Here is a 26,095-nt window from a genome sequence, read left to right on the forward strand (position 1 = left end):
GCTGGGTTAGACAATCTGGACCCTCTCTTCCTGAAATTATCTGCCGCCATTGTCGCAACTCCTATTACTAGTATGTTCAATCTCTCTTTCGTATAGTCTGAGATCCCTAAAGATTGGAAAACTGCCGCCGTCATCCCCCTCTTCAAAGGGGAGACACTAGATCCAAACTGTTACAGACCTACAGTGCCTTGCGAAAGTATTCGGCCCCCTTGAACTTTGCGACCCTTTGCCACATTTCAGGCTTCAAACATAAAGATATAAAACTGTATTTTTTTGTGAAGAATCAACAACAAGTGGGACACAATCATGAAGTGGAACGACATTTATTGGATATTTCAAACTTTTTTAACAAATCAAAAACTGAAAACTTGGGAGTGCAAAATTATTCAGCCCCCTTAAGTTAATACTTTGTAGCGCCACCTTTTGCTGCGATTACAGCTGTAAGTCGCTTGGGGTATGTCTCTATCAGTTTTGCACATCGAGAGACTGAATTTTTTTGCAAAACAGCTCGAGCTCAGTGAGGTTGGATGGAGAGCATTTGTGAACAGCAGTTTTCAGTTCTTTCCACAGATTCTCGATTGGATTCAGGTCTGGACTTTGACTTGGCCATTCTAACACCTGGATATGTTTAGTTTTGAACCATTCCATTGTAGATTTTGCTTTATGTTTTGGATCATTGTCTTGTTGGAAGACAAATCTCCGTCCCAGTCTCAGGTCTTTTGCAGACTCCATCAGGTTTTCTTCCAGAATGGTCCTGTATTTGGCTCCATTCATCTTCCCATCAATTTTAACCATCTTCCCTGTCCCTGCTGAAAAAAAGCAGGCCCAAACCATGATGCTGGCACCACCATGTTTGACAGTGGGGATGGTGTGTTCAGAGTGATGAGCTGTGTTGTTTTTATGCCAAACATAATGTTTTGCATTGTTGCCAAACAGTTCAATTTTGGTTTCATTTGACCAAAGCACCTTCTTCCACATGTTTGCTGTGTCTCCCAGGTGGCTTGTGGCAAACTTTAAACAACACTTTTTATGGATATCTTTAAGAAATGGCTTTCTTCTTGCCACTCTTCCATAAAGGCCAGATTTGTGCAATATACGACTGATTGTTGTCCTATGGACAGAGTCTCCCACCTCAGCTGTAGATCTCTGCAGTTCGTTCCGAGTGATCATGGGCCTCTTGGCTGCATCTCTGATCAGTCTTCTCCTTGTATGAGCTGAAAGTTTAGAGGGACGGCCAGGTCTTGGTAGATTTGCAGTGGTCTGATACTCCTTCCATTTCAATATTATCGCTTGCACAGTGCTCCTTGGGATGTTTAAAGCTTGGGAAATCTTTTTGTATCCAAATCCGGCTTTAAACTACTTCACAACAGTATCTCGGACCTGCCTGGTGTGTTCCTTGTTCTTCATGATGCTCTCTGCGCTTTTAACGGACCTCTGAGACTATCACAGTGCAGGTGCATTTATACGGAGACTTGATTACACACAGGTGGATTGTATTTATCATCATTAGTCATTTAGGTCAACATTGGATCATTTAGAGATCCTCACTGAACTTCTGGAGAGAGTTTGCTGCACTGAAAGTAAAGGGGCTGAATAATTTTGCACGCCCAATTTTTCAGTTTTTGATTTGTTAAAAAAGTTTGAAATATCCAATAAATGTCGTTCCACTTCATGATTGTGTCCCACTTGTTGTTGATTCTTCACAAAAAAATACAGTTTTATATCTTTATGTTTGAAGCCTGAAATGTGGCAAAAGGTCGCAAAGTTCAAGGGGGCCGAATACTTTCGCAAGGCACTGTATATCCATCCTGCCCTGCCTTTATAAAGTCTTTGAAAGCCAAGTGAACAAACAGATCACCGACCATTTTGAATCCCACCGTACCTTCTCCGTTATGCAATCTGGTATCCAAGCTAGTCACGGGTGCACCTCAGGCATGCTCAAGGTCCTAAACGATATCATAACCACCATTGATAAAAGACAGTACTATACTATCGACCTGGCCAAGGCTTTCGACTCTGTCAATCACCGTATTCTTATCGGCAGACTCAACAGCCTTGGTTTCTCTAATGACTGCCTTGCCTGATTTACTAACTACTTCTGAGATAGAGTTCAGTGTGTCAAATCGGGCATGTTGTCCGGACCTCTGGCAGTCTCTATTTGGCTGCCAAAGGAGTCAATTCTCGGGCCGACTCTTTTCTCTGTATTTATCAATGATGTCGCTCCTGCTTCGGGTGATTCTTTGATCCACCTCTACGCAGACGACACCATTCTGTGCCTTTCTTTGGACTCTGTGTTAACTAACCTCCAGACGAGCTTCAATGCCATACAACACTCCTTCCGTGGCCTCCAACTCCTCTTAAACGCTAGTAAAACTAAATGCATGCTCTTCAACCGATCAAATCAAATCAAATGTATTTATATAGCCCTTCGTACATCAGCTGATATCTCAAAGTGCTGTACAGAAACCCAGCCTAAAACCCCAAACAGCAAACAATGCAGGTGTAAAAGCACAGTGGCTAGGAAAAACTCCCTAGAAAGGCCAAAACCTAGGAAGAAACCTAGAGAGGAACCGGGCTATGTGGGGTGGCCAGTCCTCTTCTGGCTGTGCCGGGTAGAGATTATAACAGAACATGACCAAGATGTTCAAATGTTCATAAATGACCAGCATGGTCGAATAATAATAAGGCAGAACAGTTTAAACTGGAGCAGCAGCACAGTCAGGTGGACTGGGGACAGCAAGGAGCCATCATGTCAGGTAGTCCTGGGGCACGGTCCTAGGGCTCAGGTCCTCCGAGAGAGAGAAAGAAAGAGAGAATTAGAGAAAGCATATGTGGGGTGGCCAGTCCTCTTCTGGCTGTGCCGGGTGGAGATTATAACAGAACGTGGCCAAGATGTTCAAATGTTCATAAATGACCAGCATGGTTGAATAATAGTAAGGCAGAACAGTTGAAACTGGAGCAGCAGCATGGCCAGGTGGACTGGGGACAGCAAGGAGTCATCATGTCAGGTAGTCCTGGGGCATGGTCCTAGGGCTCAGGTCCTCCGAGAGAGAGAAAGAAAGAGAGAAGGAGAGAATTAGAGAATGCACACTTAGATTCACACAGGACACCGAATAGGACAGGAGAAGTACTCCAGATATAACAAACTGATCCTAGCCCCCCGACACATAAACTACTGCAGCATAAATACTGGAGGCTGAGACCGATCACTGCCCGCACCCACCCGCCCGCCTAGCATAACTACTCTGGACGGTTCTGACTTAGAATATGTGGACAACTATAAATACCTAGGTGTCTGGCTAGACTGTAAACTCTCCTTCCAGACTCAGATTAAGCATCTCCAATTCACAATTCAATCTAGAATCAGCTTCCTATTTCACAACAAAGCCTCCTTCACTCATGCTGCCCAACATGCCCTCGTAAAAATGACTATCCTTCCTATCTTTGACTTCGGCAATGTCATTTACAATTTAGCCTCCAACACTCTACTCAGAAAATTGGATGCTGTCTATCACAGTGCCATCCGTTTTGTCACCAAAGCTAAAATGTACTACCCACTATTGTGACCTGTATGCTCTCGTTGGCTGGTCCTCGCTACATATTCGTCGCCAAACTGGCTCCACTGGCTCCAGGTCATCTATAAGTCTGTTAGGTAAAGCTCCACCTTATCTCAGCTCACTGGTCACTATAGCAACACCCACCCATAGCACACGCTCCAGCAGGTATATTTCACTGGTCATCCCAAAGCCAACACCTCCTTTGGCCGCCTTTCCTTCCAGTTCTCTGCTGTTGGAGACTTATAACTCCCTCACTAACTTTAAGTGTCAGCTGTCAGAGCAGCTTACCTATCGCTGCAGCTGTACACAGCCCATCTGTAAATAGTCCATCCATCCAACCAACTGCCTACCTCATCCCCATATGTTTGTTCTGCTCTTTTGTACACCAGTATTTCTACTTGCACATCCTCATCTGCACATCTATCACTCCAGTGTTAATGGCTAAATTGTAATTATTTCGCAACTATGACCTATTTATTGCCTTACCCTCCTTACTTCTTTTGCACACACTGTATACAGATGTTCTATTGTGTTATTGACTGTACATTTGTTTATCACGTGTAACTCTGTTGTTGTTTTTGTCGCTCTGCTTTGCTTATTCTTGGCCAGGTCACAGTTGTAAATGAGATCTTGTCCTCAACTGGCCTACCTGGTTAAATAAAGGTGACATAATAAAATAAAATAAATGGGCTGCAGCCTCTAAGGTGCAGGGTTGAGTAACCGGGTGGTAACCGGGAAGTGATGGCTATTTAACAGTCTGATGGCCTTGAGATAATGTGACGACCCTCCCACTCTGTCTGCAGAATTCTTTCTCTTTGCTCTTTTTTTCCCTTAATAGGATGTCGGTGGGCGGAGCCGGGAGGATCAGCGAAATGAGACACACCTGGGTTCTGGTGTGTCCCGGAATAAATATACATTTTCCCATTCATTGAGGAGTCTCAGACCATACAGACACACTGTTGGATTTTGGTTGTGGCATTTTTGTGGCCGTTTTGTTTGTTTGCTTTGGCACTTTCCAACACCCCTCATTATCACATCTGTTCAACGCTGGTCCGGCCAATCTGATTCCACGCTTCAAGATTGTTTCGATCACATGGACTGGGATATGTTCCGGATAGCCTCAGACAACAGCATTGATGTATACGCTGATTCGGTGAGCGAGTTTATTAGCAAGTGCATCGGTGATGTCGTACCCACAGCGTCTATTAAAACCTTCCCCAACTAGAAACCGTGGATTGATGGCAGCATTGGCGCAAAACTGAAAGTGCGAACCACTGCTTTTGATCATGGCAAGGTGTCCGGAAACATGACAGAAAACAAACAGTGTAGATTCTCCCTCCACAAGGCAATCAAACAAGCTAAGTGTCAGTAGAGAGACAAAGTAAAGTCGCAATTCAACGGCTCAGACACCAGACGTATGGGGCAGGGTCTACGGTCAATCAAGGATTACAAAATGAAAACTAGACCTGTTACTGACACCGACGTCTTGCTCTCAAACAAACTAAACAACTTCTTTGCTTGCTTTGAGGACAATACAGTGCCACTGACATGGCCCGCTACCAAAACCTGTGGGCTCTCCTTCACCGCAGCCAACGTGAGTAAAACATTTAATCGTGTTAACGCTCGCAAGGCTGCCGTCCCAGACGGCATCCCTAGTCGAGTCCTCAGAGCATGCACAGACCAGCTGGCTGGTGTGTTTACGGACATATTCAATCAATCCCTATCCCAGTCTGCTGTTCCCACATGCTTCAAGAGGGCCACCATTGTTCCTGTTCCAAAGAAAGCTAATGTAACTGAGCTAAACGACTATCGCCCCGTAGAATTCACTTCATCATCATGAAGTGCTTTGAGAGACTAGTCAAGGACCATAACACCTCCACCCTACCTGACACCCTAGACCCACTCCAATTTACTTACCGCAAACAATGCGATCCACAAACAACGCGATCGCAATCACACTGCACACTGCCCTAACCCATCTGAACAAGAGGAATACCTATGTAAGAATGCTGTTCATCGATTACAGCTCAGTATTTAACACCATAGTACCCTCCAAACCCCGCCCTGTGCAACTGGGTCCTGGACTTTCTGACGGGCCGCCCCCAGGTGGTGAGGGTAGGAAACAATATCTCCACCCCGCTGATCCTCAACGCTGGGGCCCACAAGGGTGTATTCTCAGCTATCTCCTGCACTCCTTGTTCACCCATGACTGCGTGGCCATGCACACCGCCAACTTAATCATTAAGTTTGCAGACGACACTACAGTGGTAGGCTTGATTATCAACAACGACGAGACGGCCTGAAGGGAGGAGGTGAGGGCCCTTAGAGTGTGGTGTCAGGAAAATAACCTCACAATCAACGTCAGCAAAACGAGATGAACATGGACTTCAGGAAACATTAGAGGGAGCACCCCCCTATCCACATCGACGGGACAGTAGTGGAGAAGGTGGAAAGTTTTAAGATCCTCGGCGTACGCAACAGCGCCTCTTCAACCTCAGGAGGCTGAAGAAATTTGGCTTGTCACCAAAAACACTCACAAACTTTTACAGATGCACAATCGAGAGCATCCTGTCGGACTGTATCACCACCGCCTTGTACAGCAACTGCTCCGCCCACAACGGCAAGGCTCTCCAGAGTGTAGTGAGGTCTGCACAACGCATCACCGGGGCTAACTACCTGCCCTCCAGGACACCTACACCACCCGATGTCACAGGAAGGCCAAAAATATCATCAAGGATATCAACCACCTGAGCCACTGCCTATTCACCCTGCTATCATCCAGAAGGCGAGGTCAGTACAGTTGCATCAAAGCTGAGACCGAGAGATTGAAAAACAGCTTCTAATCTCAAGGCCATCAGACTGTTAAACAGCCATCACTAACATTGAGTGCCTGCTGCCAACATACTGACTCAAATCTCTCGCCACTTTAGTAATTTAAAATTTGATTAAATAAATGTATCACTAGCCACTTTAAACAATGCCACTATGTAATGTTTACATACCCTATATTACTCATCTCATATGTAAATACTGTACTCTATACCATCTACTGCATCTTGCCTTGCCTATGCCTCACGGTCATCGTTCATCCATATATCATCCATATTCATTCCTTTACACTTGTGTGTATAAGATCGTTGTTGTGAAATTGTTCGATTAGTTGTTAGATATTACTGCACGGTCCGAACTAGAAGCACAAGCATTTCACTACACTCGCATTAACATCTGCTAACCATGTGTATGTGACCAATAACATCTACTAACCACGTGTATGTGACCAATAGAATTTGATTTCATTTGATCTATGCACACAACCACTCACTTACACTACTGATTCCTGACTACACACACCACCATTGTTAATTGTATTTAGGTTACTTCAGTTAATAAATATATTTGTGTTATTCCTTATCTCCACATTGTCTCCTTTTTTGTTATGGACTTCGAGCCGGTTTGTGACAAGTGGGAGCTCATCCGGGATCTGAAAGGTATGATTCTCGCTTTGTGGTGCGAGTCATCTGGAATCATAAGGTTGGTTCTTAGACATTTATGTAATAGTATTTTGTTGCATTATGATTGGTTAATTCTTATTGGAATGCGCTGGTTGGTATTCACGGCATATTCGTATACGTGTTTGATATAGTGCCTTAGATACGTATCAGTGACTGGTTGTCCGGTGACGTCATTAATGATAACGTGTTTGATATAGTGCCTTAGATACGTATCAGTGACTGGTTGTCCGGTGACGTCATTAATGATAACGTGTTTGATATAGTGCCTTAGATACGTATCAGTGACTGGTTGTCCGGTGACGTCATTAATGATAACGTGTTTGATATAGTGCCTTAGATACGTATCAGTGACTGGTTGTCCGGTGACGTCATTAATGATAACGTGTTTGATATAGTGCCTTAGATACGTATCAGTGACTGGTTGTCCGGTGACGTCATTAATGATAACGTGTTTGATATAGTGCCTTAGATACGTATCAGTGACTGGTTGTCCGGTGACGTCATTAATGATAACGTGTTTGATATAGTGCCTTAGATACGTATCAGTGACTGGTTGTCCGGTGACGTCATTAATGATACCGTGTTTGATATAGTGCCTTAGATACGTATCAGTGACTGGTTGTCCGGTGACGTCATTAATGATAACGTGTTTGATATAGTACCTTAGATACGTATCAGTGACTGGTTGTCCGGTGACGTCATTAATGATAACGTGTTTGATATAGTGCCTTAGATACGTATCAGTGACTGGTTGTCCGGTGACGTCATTAATGATACCGTGTTTGATATAGTACCTTAGATACGTATCAGTGACTGGTTGTCCGGTGACGTCATTAATGATAACGTGTTTGATATAGTGCCTTAGATACGTATCAGTGACTGGTTGTCCGGTGACGTCATTAATGATAACGTGTTTGATATAGTGCCTTAGATACGTATCAGTGACTGGTTGTCCGGTGACGTCATTAATGATACCGTGTTTGATATAGTGCCTTAGATACGTATCAGTGACTGGTTGTCCGGTGACGTCATTAATGATAACGTGTTTGATATAGTGCCTTAGATACGTATCAGTGACTGGTTGTCCGGTGACGTCATTAATGATAACGTGTTTGATATAGTGCCTTAGATACGTATCAGTGACTGGTTGTCCGGTGACGTCATTAATGATAACGTGTTTGATATAGTGCCTTAGATACGTATCAGTGACTGGTTGTCCGGTGACGTCATTAATGATAACGTGTTTGATATAGTGCCTTAGATACGTATCAGTGACTGGTTGTCCGGTGACGCCATTAATGATAACGTGTTTGATATAGTACCTTAGATACGTATCAGTGACTGGTTGTCCGGTGACGTCATTAATGATAACGTGTTTGATATAGTGCCTTAGATACGTATCAGTGACTGGTTGTCCGGTGACGTCATTAATGATAACGTGTTTGATATAGTGCCTTAGATACGTATCAGTGACTGGTTGTCCGGTGACGTCATTAATGATAACGTGTTTGATATAGTGCCTTAGATACGTATCAGTGACTGGTTGTCCGGTGACGTCATTAATGATACCGTGTTTGATATAGTGCCTTAGATACGTATCAGTGACTGGTTGTCCGGTGACGTCATTAATGATAACGTGTTTGATATAGTACCTTAGATACGTATCAGTGACTGGTTGTCCGGTGACGCATTAATGATAACGTGTTTGATATAGTGCCTTAGATACGTATCAGTGACTGGTTGTCCGGTGACGCCATTAATGATAACGTGTTTGATATAGTGCCTTAGATACGTATCAGTGACTGGTTGTCCGGTGACGTCATTAATGATACCGTGTTTGATATAGTGCCTTAGATACGTATCAGTGACTGGTTGTCCGGTGACGCCATTAATGATAACGTGTTTGATATAGTACCTTAGATACGTATCAGTGACTGGTTGTCCGGTGACGTCATTAATGATAACGTGTTTGATATAGTGCCTTAGATACGTATCAGTGACTGGTTGTCCGGTGACGTCATTAATGATAACGTGTTTGATATAGTGCCTTAGATACGTATCAGTGACTGGTTGTCCGGTGACGTCATTAATGATAACGTGTTTGATATAGTGCCTTAGATACGTATCAGTGACTGGTTGTCCGGTGACGTCATTAATGATAACGTGTTTGATATAGTGCCTTAGATACGTATCAGTGACTGGTTGTCCGGTGACGTCATTAATGATAACGTGTTTGATATAGTGCCTTAGATACGTATCAGTGACTGGTTGTCCGGTGACGTCATTAATGATAACGTGTTTGATATAGTGCCTTAGATACGTATCAGTGACTGGTTGTCCGGTGACGTCATTAATGATAACGTGTTTGATATAGTGCCTTAGATACGTATCAGTGACTGGTGTCCGGTGATATTAATGATAACGTGTTTGATATAGTGCCTTAGATACGTATCAGTGACTGGTTGTCCGGTGACGCCATTAATGATAACGTGTTTGATATAGTGCCTTAGATACGTATCAGTGACTGGTTGTCCGGTGACGTCATTAATGATAACGTGTTTGATATAGTGCCTTAGATACGTATCAGTGACTGGTTGTCCGGTGACGTCATTAATGATAACGTGTTTGATATAGTGCCTTAGATACGTATCAGTGACTGGTTGTCCGGTGACGTCATTAATGATAACGTGTTTGATATAGTACCTTAGATACGTATCAGTGACTGGTTGTCCGGTGACGTCATTAATGATAACGTGTTTGATATAGTGCCTTAGATACGTATCAGTGACTGGTTGTCCGGTGACGTCATTAATGATAACGTGTTTGATATAGTGCCTTAGATACGTATCAGTGACTGGTTGTCCGGTGACGTCATTAATGATAACGTGTTTGATATAGTGCCTTAGATACGTATCAGTGACTGGTTGTCCGGTGACGTCATTAATGATACCGTGTTTGATATAGTACCTTAGATACGTATCAGTGACTGGTTGTCCGGTGACGTCATTAATGATACCGTGTTTGATATAGTGCCTTAGATACGTATCAGTGACTGGTTGTCCGGTGACGTCATTAATGATAACGTGTTTGATATAGTGCCTTAGATACGTATCAGTGACTGGTTGTCCGGTGACGTCATTAATGATACCGTGTTTGATATAGTGCCTTAGATACGTATCAGTGACTGGTTGTCCGGTGACGTCATTAAACAAGTGTGTTGTCTGGTAGAGTATGACAGTGGGCCTAATAGTTTTATTGTGCTTACTAGTATGTGTATTGTGTTCGGGAGAAATTGTGGAGTTAATGTTTGAGAAACAGGCAAAGCATCAATACAGGACTAAGATCGAATCATACTACACCGGCTCCGACGCTCGTCGGATGTGGCAGGGCTTGCAATCTATTACAGACTACAAAGGGAAGCACAGCTGAGAGCTGCCCAGTGACACGAGCCTACCAGACGAGCTAAATCATTTCTATGCTCTTAGAGGCAAGTAACACTGAAACATGCATGAGAGCACCAACTGTTCTGGATGACTGTGCGATCACGCTCTCCGCAGCTGATGTGAGTAAGACCACCATAGTTCCTGTGCCCAAAAACACTAAGGTAACCTGCCTAAATGACTACCGACCGGTAGCACTCACGTCTGTAGCCATGAAATGCTTTGAAAGGCTGGTCATGGCTCACATCAACACCATCATTCCAGTAACCCTAGACCCATTCCAATTTGCATACCACCCCAACAGATCCACAGCAATCTAAACTTCACTCCACACTGCCCTTTCCCACCTGGAAAAAAGGAACACCTATGTGAGAATGCTGTTCATTGACTACAGCTCAGCGTTCTACACCATAGTGCCCTCAAAGCTCATCACTAATCTAAGGTCTCTGGGACTAAACACCTCCCTTTGCAACTGGATCCTAGTCTTCTTGACCGGCCGCCCCCAGGTGGTAAGGGTAGGTAACAACATATCCGCCACATTGATCATTCTGACCCTCTGACGAAGAAGAGAAGAGGTTCCACAGAGAGGGATACTGTAGTCGACTCTGAAAAGATTGGCTTGGACCTCTTTGAAGTCAAAATTTCAATAACCTACGTAGAAGTGAAAGTAACCCAGTAAAATACTGCTTGAGTAAAAGTCTAAAAGTATTTGTTTTTAAATATACTAAAGTATCAAAGTAACTGTAATTGCTAAAATATACTAAAAAGTAAAAGTATAAATATTCCTTTATATTAAGCAAAGCAAATGGCACGATTTTCTTGTTTTTTTTTCATTTATCTGCACACACAACACAGTCATTTACAACTAAAATCATTTGTGAGCCAGATCAGAAGCAGTAGGGATGACCAGGGATGTTCTCTCAAGTAGGTGAATTTGGACCATTTTCCTGTCCTGCTAAGAATTCTAAATGTAACGAGTACTTTTGGGTGTTAGGGAGTAAATTATTTTGGAATGTAGTGAAGTAAAGCTGTCAAAAATATAAATAGTAAAGTCAAGTACTGATACGACTGCAGTAGTACTGTAAAGTATTTTACTTTACACTACTGTTCCCTATAGGCCCGATTCCGACCCGAGTTAAGCTCGCATAAATAAACGTAATTCCCTTTTTATGCACTTTTTTCTCAATGCTTATTCTGACCATGGACTTAAGCACATTCACCCGCCATTTGTTTTGGGTGGAGATCAAAAAATGTCTGATGCAGGTGTGTCTACAGAGAAACCATATTCTGACTTGACTTAACCTCTTGCTCCTACCTGACACGCAGGCGTCCCATCTAGACATCTGGAAATGCAAATGCACTACGCTAAATGCTAATAGTACTAGTTAAAACTCAAACGTTCATTAAAACACACATGCAGGGTATTGAATTAAAGCTACACTCGTTGTGAATCCAGGCAACAAGTCAGATTTTTAAAATGCTTTTCGGCGAAAGCACGAGAAGCTATTATCTGATAGCATGTAACACCCCAAAAGACCCGGGGACGTAAACTAAATAATTAGCATAGTCGGCGCTACACAAAACGCACAAATAAAATATAAAACATTCATTACCTTTGACCATCTTCTTTGTTGGCACTCCTAGATGTCCCATAAACATCACTATTGGGTATTTTTTCGGTTAAATCGGTCCATATATAGAATAGATATCGATCTATGAAGACTGTGTGATCAAGGAAAAAAATTCATTTTTTTTTTATTAAAAAAGTTGACGATAAACTTTCACAAAACACTTCGAAATACTTTTGTAATGCAACTTTAGGTATTAGTAAACGTTAATAAGCGATCAAATTCATCACGAGGCGATGTATATTCTATAGCTGTACGTCTGGAAATAATGTCCGGGTAAATCTCAACCAAAATATCCAGTCGGAGACCGGAAGAAAGGCTCTGCCTTGCGTCCGATTGACCAAGAAACAAATTGTAGGCAAATGACAAGCCTATTGACATCGTGTGGAAGCTGTAGGTATTGCAACCTTGGCCCCATTTAATGTGGTTCACCTTTATCAATGGGTTGAAGTGGCGCATGGATATATTTTTCCATTTTCAGTGATCAGATTTTCCTGCACTTTTCGATGAAACGCACGTTCTGTTATAGTCACAGATGTGATTTAACCAGTTTTATAAACGTCTGAGTGTTTTCTATCCACAAATACTAATCATATGCATATACTATATTCCTGGCATGAGTAGCAGGGCGCTGAAATGTTGCGCGATTTTTAACAGAATGTTCGAAAAAGTAGAGGGTCGACTTAAGAGGTTAATTACTCCACCTGTTTCTGGGACTCACCCAGAAACAGGACCAAGCCTGGGCTGCTGAGGAGTGACAGACTCTATCCTAGCTGGAGGGGTGCTCTCATCTTATCTATGAACATAGACAGGGCTGTATCACCGCCTGGTACGGCAACTGCTCCGCCCTCAACCTGCCCTTCCTTGGACACTGTGCTATCTAACCTCCAAACGAGCTTCAACGCCATACAACACTCCTTCCGTGGCCTCCAACTGCTCTTAAACGCTAGTAAAACCAAATGCATGCTTTTCAACCGTTCGCTGCCTGCACCCGCACGCCCGACTAGCATCACCACCTTGGATGGTTCCGACCTTGAATATGTGGACATCTATACCTAGGTGTCTGGCTAGACTGTAAACTCTCCTTCCAAACTCATTTCAAACATCTCCAATCTAAAATCAAATCTAGAGTCGGCTTTCTATTCCGCAAAAAAGCCTCCTTCACTCACGCCGCCAAACTTACCCTCGTAAAACTGACTATCCTACCGATCCTCGACTTCGGCGATGTCATCTACAAAATAGCTTCCAATACTCTACTCAGCAAACTGGATGCAGTTTATCACAGTGCCATCTGTTTTGTTACTAAAGCACCTTATACCACCCACTACTGCGACCTGTATGCTCTAGTTCGCTGGCCCTCGCTACATATTCGTCGCCAGACCCACTGGCTCCAGATCATCTAAGAGTCTATGCTAGGTAAAGCTCCGCCTTATCTCAGTTCACTGGTCACGATGGCAACACCCACCCGTAGCACGCGCTCCAGCAGGTGTATCTCACTGATCATCCCTAAAGCCAACACCTCATTTGGCCTTTCCTTCCAGTTCTCTGCTGCCTGTGACTGGAACGAATTGCAAAAATCACTGAAGTTGGAAACTTTTATCTCCCTCACCAACTTCAAACATCAGCTATCTGAGCAGCTAACCGATCGCTGCAGCTGTAATAGTCTATCGGTAAATAGCCCACCCAATTTATCTACCTCATCCCCATACTGTTTATATTTATTTACTTTTCTGCTCTTTTGTACACCAGTACCTCTACCTGTACATGACCATCTGATCATTTATCACTCTAGTGTTAATCTGCTAAATTGTAATTATTCACCTACCTCCTCATGCCTTTTGCACACAATGTATATAGACTCTCTTTTTTTCTTTTTTTCTACTGTGTTATTGACTTGTTAATTGTTTACTCCATGTGTAACTCTGTGTTGTCTGTTCACACTGCTATGCTTTATCTTGGCCAGGTCGCAGTTGTAAATGAGAACTTGTTCTCAACTAGCCTACCTGGTTAAATAAAGGTGAAATAAAAAAATAAAACAATGTTATAATCTCCACCCGGCACAGCCAGAAGAGGACTGACCACCCCACATAGCCTGGTTCCTCTCCTCTCTCAGAATATAGACAAGGGTATAGCCTACTATTGTACACTATTCTCCCTGTTACTTTCACGAGGGAAGTCTGAATACCAACTACTGAGAAGTGCTTAAGAAAGGCATAATTTCCTAAAGTACTGCAATAAATAGTGGATAGGGTGCCATTTGGGATAGGTGCACACTAACCAGGAGGGCTGAGCCCAGACTTGGCACTCTGTCGTGAATTGTCAACAATCTGCATTTTAATAACTTCCTGTCTCTCTTTAATACCATCCCATGGGGCTGGGAGGGCTGGGAGACAGGCGGGGCAGGATTCTCAGGAAGGCCGGCCATGTACCCTCCCTCCCCTGGTCCATTGGCAGACCAGCAGCCTCAGCAGGGGGTAGGGGAGGGAAGAGGAGGGCCATGTGCCAGAGAGCCCCTTTCCTCCCAGCCTCTAGCCAGATGATGTGTGTTTCTGTGGAGTGGGACTGTTAGTGAAGGAGCTCTCCGCCTGCCTGTGAACAGAACAGTATTCAGCAGTAAGTAGCAGGTGCTGTGAGAAGCCTCTCTGTTCCTACTGGACATCAGGAGCTGCCAGACCTCTCCAGAACCTCTCCAGCAGCCAGAGAAGAGCTCTTGAGGGTCAACGGAGCGAGGCCAGAGAGGGGCGGGTAAACCATGGACCTGTGTGCCTCCACTCTCGAGCTGCTGGGGATGGTAGTGTACATGGCAGCCTGGCTGTGTGCTCTGGCCACCACCCTGATGCCACAGTGGCTGACCCTGTCCACAGACCTCTTGCTCACAGAGAGCTATGAGCTGGGTCTCTGGGAGACCTGTGTGGTCCAGGACATGGGGGGGATGGAGTGTCGACCCTACGACAGCCTGCTGGGCCTGCCTCAGGACATCAAGGTGGCCCGTGTCTTCATGTGTATCTCCCTGGCTGTGGGCCTGCTGGGCCTGCTGCTGGCTATCCCTGGTCTTCACCTGGTCAACAGCTTCAGCCAGGGGCTGGAGGGCTGCAGGGCCAAGAGGATTATGAAGGTGGCAGGAGGGGTGCTGGGGATGGTAGCTGGGGTGCTTTCTCTGGTCCCTGTTTCCTATGTCGCCCACTTGACGGTAATGCGTTATTTTGATGAGTCGGTGCCGGAGGTGGTGCCGCGCTGGGAGTTTGGTGATGCCCTGTTCTGCGGGTGGGTGGGGGTTCCTCCTGCTGGTGGCTGGATTACTCCTGTTTGCATCCTGTCTGGGGCCTCTGGCAGACTATTACGGTGCACCCCAGGCTGACCATTCCAGGGGACCCCAGGCAGACTATTACGGTGCACCCCAGGCTGACCATTCCAGGGGACCCCAGGCAGACTATTACGGTGCACCCCAGGCTGACCATTCCAGGGGACCCCAGGCAGACTATTACGGTGCACCCCAGGCTGACCATTCCAGGGGACCCCAGGCAGACGGAGCACCCCAGGCACAATCGCAGAAGAGATACGAGGTCCGGAATACAGATCATTCCTCCAGGAAACCTCCAGAGTATGTCTGAGGCGAGGGGAAGGGAGAAGAGAGGAGAGGCGATACGAGGTCCGGAATACAGATCATTCCTCCAGGAAACCTCCAGAGTATGTCTGAGGCGAGGGGAAGGGAGAAGAGAGGAGAGGCGATACGAGGTCCGGAATACAGATCATTCCTCCAGGAAACCTCCAGAGTATGTCTGAGGCGAGGGGAAGGGAGAAGAGAGGAGAGGCGATACGAGGTCCGGAATACAGATCATTCCTCCAGGAAACCTCCAGAGTATGTCTGAGGCGAGGGGAAGGGAGAAGAGAGGAGAGGCGATACGAGGTCCAGAGTATGGATCATTCCTCCAGGAAACCTCCAGAGTATGTCTGAGGTGAGGGGATGGGAGGTTTACTGGAGGAATGATCCGTACTCCGAACCTCGTATCTCTTCTCCTCTCTCTGAGGCGAGGGGAGGTGGAAGGAAGGAGAGGGGAGGGGAGAGGTATTCTATTCTGGAAGGTTTATGGATGATTCTGCCTCTCTTGAAAATAGTTAAACTGCCTAAGAACCAGCCCTGGCACGCTGGCTGACTGCTTTTTATGTCAAACCCATAGGGAATACCTGGAGCAACTTTCACAATACATTCTTTTTATGTCAGATTCAGAGGGAATTGTTTGGATGTAAACCTGCTATATCCACACCCCATCCTCCCCGACTCTATAAAACCTGCTCCAGCCTCACCCCATCCTCCCTGACTCTATAAAACCTGCTCTAGCCTCACCCCATCCTCCCTGACTCTATAAAACCTGCTCTAGCCTCACCCCATCCTCCCTGACTCTATAAAACCTGCTCTAGCCTCACCCCATCCTCCCTGACTCTTTAAAACCTGCTCTAGCCTCACCCCATCCTCGCTGACTCTATAAAACCTGCTCCAGCCTCACCCCATCCTCGCTGACTCTATAAAACCTGCTCCAGCCTCACCCCATCCTCCCTGACTCTTTAAAACCTGCTCCAGCCTCACCCCATCCTCCCTGACTCTATAAAAACTGCTCCAGCCTCACCCCATCCTCGCTGACTCTATAAAACCTGCTCCAGCCTCACCCCATCCTCACTGACTCTATAAAACCTGCTCCAGCCTCACCCCATCCTCGCTGACTCTATAAAACCTGCTCCAGCCTCACCCCATCCTCACTGACTCTATAAAACCTGATCCAGCCTCACCCCATCCTCGCTGACTCTATAAAACCTGCTCCAGCCTCGCCTCATCCTCCCTGACGCTGTAATGCCTGTATGCAACACTTTCTGACACATTTTTTTTAATAATGTCAATTTAATGTAGAAATGAATCACTTGATATACAGTAATTGCAAGAAAAAATAGTTTATTGTTATATATACAAGTATATGTTCACTGAATTTAAGATGTTTTTGTAAATAATAGTTGACAATTATATCAATCATAAATCAATAATCTACTGTAATGAATTGATCTGAATAAAATTGGTTTCCCTCCAACATGCTGAGGTTGACATCCAGACTACAATGTTACTGTTTTCTTCATCTTCTCTCGACGAGTTCCAACCAGCCATGTAGATGGGTTAGGGTTAGTACCAACCAGCCATGTAGATGGGTTAGGGTTAGTACCAACCATCAAATCAAATCAAATTTTATTTGTCACATACACATGGTTTGCAGATGTTAATGCGAGTGTAGCGAAATGCTTGTCAAATCAAATCAAATTTATTTATATAGCCCTTCGTACATCAGCTGATATCTCAAAGTGCTGTACAGAAACCCAGCCTAAAACCCCAAACAGCAAACAATGCAGGTGTAAAAGCACGGTGGCTAGGAAAAACTCCCTAGAAAGGCCAAAACCTAGGAAGAAACCTAGAGAGGAACCGGGCTATGTGGGGTGGCCAGTCCTCTTCTGGCTGTGCCGGGTAGAGATTATAACAGAACATGACCAAGATGTTCAAATGTTCATAAATGACCAGCATGGTCGAATAATAATAAGGCAGAACAGTTGAAACTGGAGCAGCAGCACAGTCGGGTGGACTGGGGACAGCAAGGAGCCATCATGTCAGGTAGTCCTGGGGCACGGTCCTAGGGCTCAGGTCCTCCGAGAGAGAGAAAGAAAGAGAGAATTAGAGAGAGCATATGTGGGGTGGCCAGTCCTCTTCTGGCTGTGCCGGGTGGAGATTATAACAGAACGTGGCCAAGATGTTCAAATGTTCATAAATGACCAGCATGGTTGAATAATAGTAAGGCAGAACAGTTGAAACTGGAGCAGCAGCATGGCCAGGTGGACTGGGGACAGCAAGGAGTCATCATGTCAGGTAGTCCTGGGACATGGTCCTAGGGCCCAGGCCAGTTGAAACTGGAGCAGCAGCATGGCCAGGTGGACTGGGGACAGCAAGGAGTCATCATGTCAGGTAGTCCTGGGGCATGGTCCTAGGGCTCAGGTCCTCCGAGAGAGAGAAAGAAAGAGAGAAGGAGAGAATTAGAGAACGCACACTTAGATTCACACAGGACACCGAATAGGACAGGAGAAGTACTCCAGATATAACAAACTGACCCTAGCCCCCCGACACATAAACTACTGCAGCATAAATACTGGAGGCTGAGACAGGAGGGGTCAGGAGACACTGTGGCCCCATCCGAGGACACCCCGGACAGGGCCAAACAGGAAGGATATAACCCCACCCACTTTGCCAAAGCACAGCCCCCACACCACTAGAGGGATATCTTCAACCACCAACTTACCATCCTGAGACAAGGCCGAGTATAGCCCACAAAGATCTCCGCCACGGTACAACCCAAGGGGGGCCAACCCAGACAGGCCGACCACAACAGTGAATCAACCCACCCAGGTGACGCACCCCCCAGGGACGGCACGAGAGAGCCCCAGCAAGCCAGTGACTCAGCCCCGTAACAGGGTTAGAGGCAGAGAATCCCAGTGGAAAGAGGGGAACCGGCCAGGCAGAGACAGCAAGGGCGGTTCGTTGCTCCAGAGCCTTTCCGTTCACCTTCCCACTCCTGGGCCAGACTACACTCAATCATATGACCCACTGAAGAGATGAGTCTTCAGTAAAGACTTAAAGGTTGAGACCGAGTTTGCGTCTCTGACATGGGTAGGCAGACCGTTCCATAAAAATGGAGCTCTATAGGAGAAAGCCCTGCCTCCAGCTGTTTGCTTAGAAATTCTAGGGACAATTAGGAGGCCTGCGTCTTGTGACCGTAGCGTACGTGTAGGTATGTACGGCAGGACCAAATCAGAGAGGTAGGTAGGAGCAAGCCCATGTAATGCTTTGTAGGTTAGCAGTAAAACCTTGAAATCAGCCCTTGCTTTGACAGGAAGCCAGTGTAGAGAGGCTAGCACTGGAGTAATATGATCAAATTTTTTGGTTCTAGTCAGGATTCTAGCAGCCGTATTTAGCACTAACTGAAGTTTATTTAGTGCTTTATCCGGGTAGCCGGAAAATAGAGCATTGCAGTAGTCTAACCTAGAAGTGACAAAAGCATGGATTAATTTTTCTGCATCATTTTTGGACAGAAAGTTTCTGATTTTTGCAATGTTACGTAGATGGAAAAAAGCTGTCCTCGAAATGGTCTTGATATGTTCTTCAAAAGAGAGATCAGGGTCCAGAGTAACGCCGAGGTCCTTCACAGTTTTATTTGAGACGACTGTACAACCATTAAGATTAATTGTCAGATTCAACAGAAGATCTCTTTGTTTCTTGGGACCTAGAACAAGCATCTCTGTTTTGTCCGAGTTTAATAGTAGAAAGTTTGCAGCCATCCACTTCCTTATGTCTGAAACACATGCTTCTAGCGAGGGCAATTTTGGGGCTTCACCATGTTTCATTGAAATGTACAGCTGTGTGTCATCCGCATAGCAGTGAAAGTTTACATTATGTTTTCGAATAACATCCCCAAGAGGTAAAATATATAGTGAAAACAATAGTGGTCCTAAAACAGAACCTTGAGGAACACCGAAATTTACAGTTGATTTGTCAGAGGACAAACCATTCACAGAGACAAACTGATATCTTTCCGACAGATAAGACCTAAACCAGGCCAGAACATGTCCGTGTAGACCAATTTGGGTTTCCAATCTCTCCAAAAGTATGTGGTGATCGATGGTATCAAAAGCAGCACTAAGGTCGAGGAGCACGAGGACAGATGCAGAGCCTCGGTCCGATGCCATTAAAATGTTATTTACCACCTTCACAAGTGCCGTCTCAGTGCTATGATGGGGTCTAAAACCAGACTGAAGCATTTCGTATACATTGTTTGTCTTCAGGAAGGCAGTGAGTTGCTGCGCAACAGCCTTCTATAAAATCTTTGAGAGGAATGGAAGATTCGATATAGGCCGATAGTTTTTTATATTTTCTGGGTCAAGGTTTGGCTTTTTCAAGAGAGGCTTTATTACTGCCACTTTTAGTGAGTTTGGTACACATCCAGTGGATAGAGAGCCGTTTATTATGTTCAACATAGGAGGGCCAAGCACAGGAAGCAGCACTTTCAGTAGTTTAGTTGGAATAGGGTCCAGTATACAGCTTGAAGGTTTAGAGGCCATGATTATTTTCATCATTGTGTCAAGAGATATAGTACTAAAACACTTGAGCGTCTCTCTTGATCCTAGGTCCTGGCAGAGTTGTGCAGACTCAGGACAACTGAGGTTTGGAGGAATACGCAGGTTTAAAGAGGAGTCCGTAATTTGCTTTCTAATAATCATAATCTTTTCCTCAAAGAAGTTCATGAATTTATCACTGCTAAAGTGAAAGTCATCCTCTCTTGGGGAATGCTGCTTTTAGTTAGCTTTGCCACAGTATCAAAAAGGAATTTCGGATTGTTCTTATTTTCCTCAATTAAGTTAGAAAAATAGGACGATCGAGCAGCAGTAAGGGCTCTTCGGTACTGCACGGTACCGTCCTTCCAAGCTAGTCGGAAGACTTCCAGTTTGGTGTGGCGCCATTTCCGTTCCAATTTTCTGGAAGCTTGCTTCAGAGCTCGGGTATTTTCTGTGTACCAGGGAGCTAGTTTCTTATGAGACATTTTTTTGTTTTTAGGGGTGCAACTGCATCTAGGGTATTGCGCAAGGTTAAATTGAGATCCTCAGTTAGGTGGTTAACGGATTTTTGTCCTCTGGCGTCCTTGGGTAGGCAGAGGGAGTCTGGAAGGGCATCAAGGAATCTTTGTGTTGTCTGTGAATTTATAGCACGACTTTTGATGTTCCTTGGTTGGGGTCTGAGCAGATTATTTGTTGCAATTGCAAACGTAATAAAATGGTGGTCCGATAGTCCAGGATTATGAGGAAAAACATTTAGATCCACAACATTTATTCCATGGGACAAAACTAGGTCCAGCGTATGACTGTGACAGTGAGTAGGTCCAGAGACATGTTGGACAAAACCCACTGAGTCGATGATGGCTCCAAAAGCCTTTTGGAGTGGGTCTGTGGACTTTTCCATGTGAATATTAAAGTCACCAAAGATTAGAATATTATCTGCAATGACTACAAGGTCTGATAGGAATTCAGGGAACTCAGTGAGAAACGCTGTATATGGCCCAGGAGGCCTGTAAACAGTAGCTATAAAATGTGATTGAGTAGGCTGCATAGATTTCATGACTAGAAGCTCAAAAGACGAAAACGTCATTTTTTTTTTGTAAATTGAAATTTGCTATCGTAAATGTTAGCAACACCTCCGCCTTTGCGGGATGCACGGGGATATGGTCACTAGTGTAGCCAGGAGGTGAGGCCTCATTTAACACAGTAAATTCATCAGGCTTAAGCCATGTTTCAGTCAGGCCAATCACATCAAGATTATGATCAGTGATTAGTTCATTGACTATAATTGCCTTTGAAGTAAGGGATCTAACATTAAGTAGCCCTATTTTGAGATGTGAGGTATCATGATCTCTTTCAGTAATGACAGGAATGGAGGTGGTCTTTATCCTAGTGAGATTGCTAAGGCGAACACCGCCATGTTTAGTTTTGCCCAACCTAGGTCGAGGCACAGACACGGTCTCAATGGTGATAGCTGAGCTGACTACACTGACTATGCTAGTGGCAGACTCCACTATGCTGGCAGGCTGGCTAATAGCCTGCTGCCTGGCCTGCACCCTATTTCATTGTGGAGCTAGAGGAGTTAGAGCCCTGTCTATGTTGGCAGATAAGATGAGAGCACCCCTCCAGCTAGGATGGAGTCCGTCACTCCTCCTTGTGCTTCTAGTTCCGACAATGCAGTAATAACCAACAAGTAATCTAACTAATAATTCCAAAACTACTGTCTTATACACAGTGTAAGGGGATAAAGAATATGTACATAAGGATATATGAATGAGTGATGGTACGGGGCAGCATACAGTAGATGGTATCGAGTACAGTATATACATATGAGATGAGTATGTAGACAAAGTAAACAAAGTGGCATAGTTAAAGTGGCTAGTGATACATGTATTACATAAGGATGCAGTCGATGATATAGAGTACAGTATATGCGTATGCATATGAGATGAATAATGTAGGGTAAGTAACATTATATAAGGTAGCATTGTTTAAAGTGGCTAGTGACATATTTACATAATTTCCCATCAATTCCCATTATTAAAGTGGCTGGAGTTGAGTCAGTGTCAGTGTCAGTGTGTTGGCAGCAGCCACTCAATGTTAGTGGTGGCTGTTTAACAGTCTGATGGCCTTGAGATAGAAGCTGTTTTTCAGTCTCTCGGTCCCAGCTTTGATGCACCTGTACTGACCTCGCCTTCTGGATGATAGCGGGGTGAACAGGCAGTGGCTCGGGTGGTTGTTGTCCTTGATGTTCTTTATGGCCTTCCTGTAACATTGGGTGGTGTAGGTGTCCTGGAGGGCAGGTAGTTTGCCCCCGGTGATGCGTTGTGCAGACCTCACCACCCTCTGGAGAGCCTTACGGTTGAGGGCGGAGCAGTTGCCGTACCAGGCGGTGATACAGCCCGCCAGGATGCTCTCGATTGTGCACCTGTAGAAGTTTGTGAGTGCTTTTGGTAACAAGCCGAATTTCTTCAGCCTCCTGAGGTTGAAGAGGCGCTGCTGCGCCTTCTTCATGATGCTGTCTGTGTGAGTGGACCAATTCAGTTTGTCTGTGATGTGTATGCCGAGGAACTTAAAACTTGCTACCCTCTCCACTACTGTTCCATCGATGTGGATAGGGGGGTGTTCCCGCTGCTGTTTCCTGAAGTCCACAATCATCTCCTTAGTTTTGTTGACGTTGAGTGTGAGGATATTTTCCTGACACCAAACTCCGAGGGCTCTCACCTCCTCCCTGTAGGCCGTCTCATCGTTGTTGGTAATCAAGCCTACCACTGTTGTGTCGTCCGCAAACTTGATGATTGAGTTGGAAGCGTGCATGGCCACGCAGTCATGGGTGAACAGGGAGTACAGGAGAGGGCTCAGAACGCACCCTTGTGGGGCCCCAGTGTTGAGGATCAGCGGGGAGGAGATGTTGTTGCCAACCCTCACCACCTGGGGGCAGCCCGTCAGGAAGTCCAGTACCCAGTTGCACAGGGCGGGGTCGAGACCCAGGGTCTCGAGCTTGATGACGAGCTTGGAGGGTACTATGGTGTTGAATGCCGAGCTGTAGTCGATGAACAGCATTCTCACATAGGTATTCCTCTTGTCCAGATGGGTAAGGGCAGTGTGCAGTGTGGTTGAGATTGCATCGACTGTGGACCTATTTGGGCGGTAAGCAAATTGGAGTGGGTCTAGGGTATCAGGTAGGGTGGAGGTGATATGGTCCTTGACTAGTCTCTCAAAGCACTTCATGATGACGGAAGTGAGTGCTACGGGGCGGTAGTCGTTCAGCTCAGTTACCTTAGCTTTCTCGGGAACAGGAACAATGGTGGCCCTCTTGAAGCATGTGGGAACAGCAGACTGGTATAGGGATTGATTGAATATGTCCGTAAACACACCGGCCAGCTGGTCTGCGCATGCTCTGAGGGCGCGGCTGGGGATGCCTTCTGGGCCTGCAGCCTTGCGAGGGTTAACACGTTTAAATGTCTTACTCACCTCGGCTGCAGTGAAGGAGAGACCGCATGTTTTCGTTGCAGGCCGTGTCAGTGGCACTGTATTGTCATCAAAGCGGGCAAAAAAGTTATTTAGTCTGCCTGGGAGCAAGACATCCTGGTCCGTGACTGGGCTGGATTTCTTCTTGTAGTCCGTGATTGACTGTAGACCCTGCCACATGCCTCTTGTGTCTGAGCCGTTGAATTGAGATTCTACTTTGTCTCTGTACTTACACTGAGCTTGGTTGATAGCCTTGCGGAGGGAATAGCTGCACTGTTTGTATTCAATCATGTTACCAGACACCTTGCCCTGATTAAAAGCAGTGGTTCGCGCTTTCAGTTTCACGCGAATGCTGCTATCAATCCACGGTTTCTGGTTAGGGAATGTTTTAATCGTTGCTATGGGAACTACATCTTCAACGCACGCTCTAATGAACTCGCACACCGAATCAGCGTATTCGTCAATATTGTTATTGTTACCCAAACCCATGTAGATGGGTTAGGGTTAGGGTTAGTTCCAACCAGCATGTAGATGGGTTAGGGTTAGTACTAACCAGCCATGTAGATGGGTTAGGGTTAGTTCCAACCAGCATGTAGATGGGTTAGGGTTAGTACTAACCAGCCATGTAGATGGGTTAGGGTTAGTTCCAACCAGCATGTAGATGGGTTAGGGTTAGTACCAACCAGCATGTAGATGGGTTAGGGTTAGTACCAACCTGCCATGTAGATGGGTTAGGGTTAGTACCAACCTGCCATGTAGATGGGTTAGGGTTAGTACCAACCAGCATGTAGATGGGTTAGGGTTCGTACCAACCTGCCATGTAGATGGGTTAGGGTTAGTTCCAACCAGCCATGTAGATGGGTTAGGGTTAGTACCATCCTGCCATGTAGATGGGTTAGGGTTAGTTCCAACCAGCATGTAGATGGGTTAGGGTTAGTACCAACCAGCATGTAGATGGGTTAGGGTTCGTACCAACCTGCCATGTAGATGGGTTAGGGTTAGTTCCAACCAGCCATGTAGATGGGTTAGGGTTAGTACCATCCTGCCATGTAGATGGGTTAGGGTTAGTTCCAACCAGCATGTAGATGGGTTAGGGTTAGTACCAACCAGCATGTAGATGGGTTAGGGTTAGTACTAACCAGCCATGTAGATGGGTTAGGGTTTGGGTTAGTACCATCCTGCCATGTAGATGGGTTAGGGTTAGGACCAACCTGCCATGTAGATGGGTTAGGGTTAGTACCAACCTGCCATGTAGATGGGTTAGGGTTAGTACCATCCTGCCATGTAGATGGGTTAGGGTTAGTTCCAACCAGCATGTAGATGGGTTAGGGTTAGTTCCAACCAGCCATGTAGATGGGTTAGGGTTAGTACCAACCTGCCATATAGATGGGTTAGGGTTTGGGTTAGTACCATCCTGCCATGTAGATGGGTTAGGGTTAGTTCCAACCAGCATGTAGATGGGTTAGGGTTAGTACCAACCAGCCATGTAGATGGGTTAGGGTTTGGGTTAGTACCATCCTGCCATGTAGATGGGTTAGGGTTAGTTCCAACCAGCATGTAGATGGGTTAGGGTTAGTACCAACCAGACATGTAGATGGGTTAGGGTTAGTACCATCCTGCCATGTAGATGGGTTAGGGTTAGTACCATCCTGCCATGTAGATGGGTTAGGGTTAGTACCAACCAGCCATGTAGATGGGTTAGGGTTAGTACCAACCAGCCATGTAGATGGGTGAGGGTTAGGGTTAGTACCAACCAGCCATGTAGATGGGTTAAGGTTAGTACCATCCTGCCATGTAGATGGGTTAGGGTTAGTACCATCCTGCCATGTAGATGGGTTAGGGTTAGTACCAACCAGCCATGTAGATGGGTTAGGGTTAGTACCAACCTGCCATGTAGATGGGTTAGGGTTAGTACCAACCAGCCATGTAGATGGGTTAGGGTTAGTACCAACCTGCCATGTAGATGGGTTAGGGTTAGTACCAACCAGACATATAGATGGGTTAGGGTTAGTACCAACCTGCCATGTAGATGGGTTAGGGTTAGTACCAACCTGCCATGTCGATGGGTTAGGGTTAGTTCTAACTAGCCATGAAGATGGGTTTGGGTTAGTACCATCCTGCCATGTAGATGGGTTAGGGTTAGTACCAACCTGCCATGTAGATGGGTTAGGGTTTGGGTTAGTACCAACCAGCCATATAGATGGGTTAGGGTTAGTACCAACCAGCCATATAGATGGGTTAGGGTTAGTACCATCCTGCCATGTAGATGGGTTAGGGTTAGTACCAACCTGCCATGTAGATGGGTTAGGGTTTGGGTTAGTACCAACCAGCCATATAGATGGGTTAGGGTTAGT

At 45.5% G+C, this 26,095-nt stretch overlaps 1 long non-coding RNA gene and 1 pseudogene across 2 annotated transcripts; both read left to right on the forward strand.

Moving 5' to 3' along the window:
- Positions 1–1,770: 1,770 nt before the first annotated feature.
- LOC127910806 (uncharacterized) lies at positions 1,771–18,511 on the forward strand. The gene is made up of 3 exons (XR_008076264.1): positions 1,771–2,756; positions 17,785–18,002; positions 18,099–18,511. It is a non-coding gene; the product is annotated as an uncharacterized LOC127910806 (long non-coding RNA).
- On the forward strand, positions 14,559–17,243 carry LOC118380044 (putative claudin-24; annotated as a pseudogene). The gene has a single exon (XR_008076263.1). The product of XR_008076263.1 is annotated as a putative claudin-24 (transcript).
- Positions 18,512–26,095: the final 7,584 nt, after the last annotated feature.

This window comes from Oncorhynchus keta, chromosome 22, assembly GCF_023373465.1.
Source record: "Oncorhynchus keta strain PuntledgeMale-10-30-2019 chromosome 22, Oket_V2, whole genome shotgun sequence".
Lineage (NCBI taxonomy): Eukaryota > Metazoa > Chordata > Actinopteri > Salmoniformes > Salmonidae > Oncorhynchus > Oncorhynchus keta.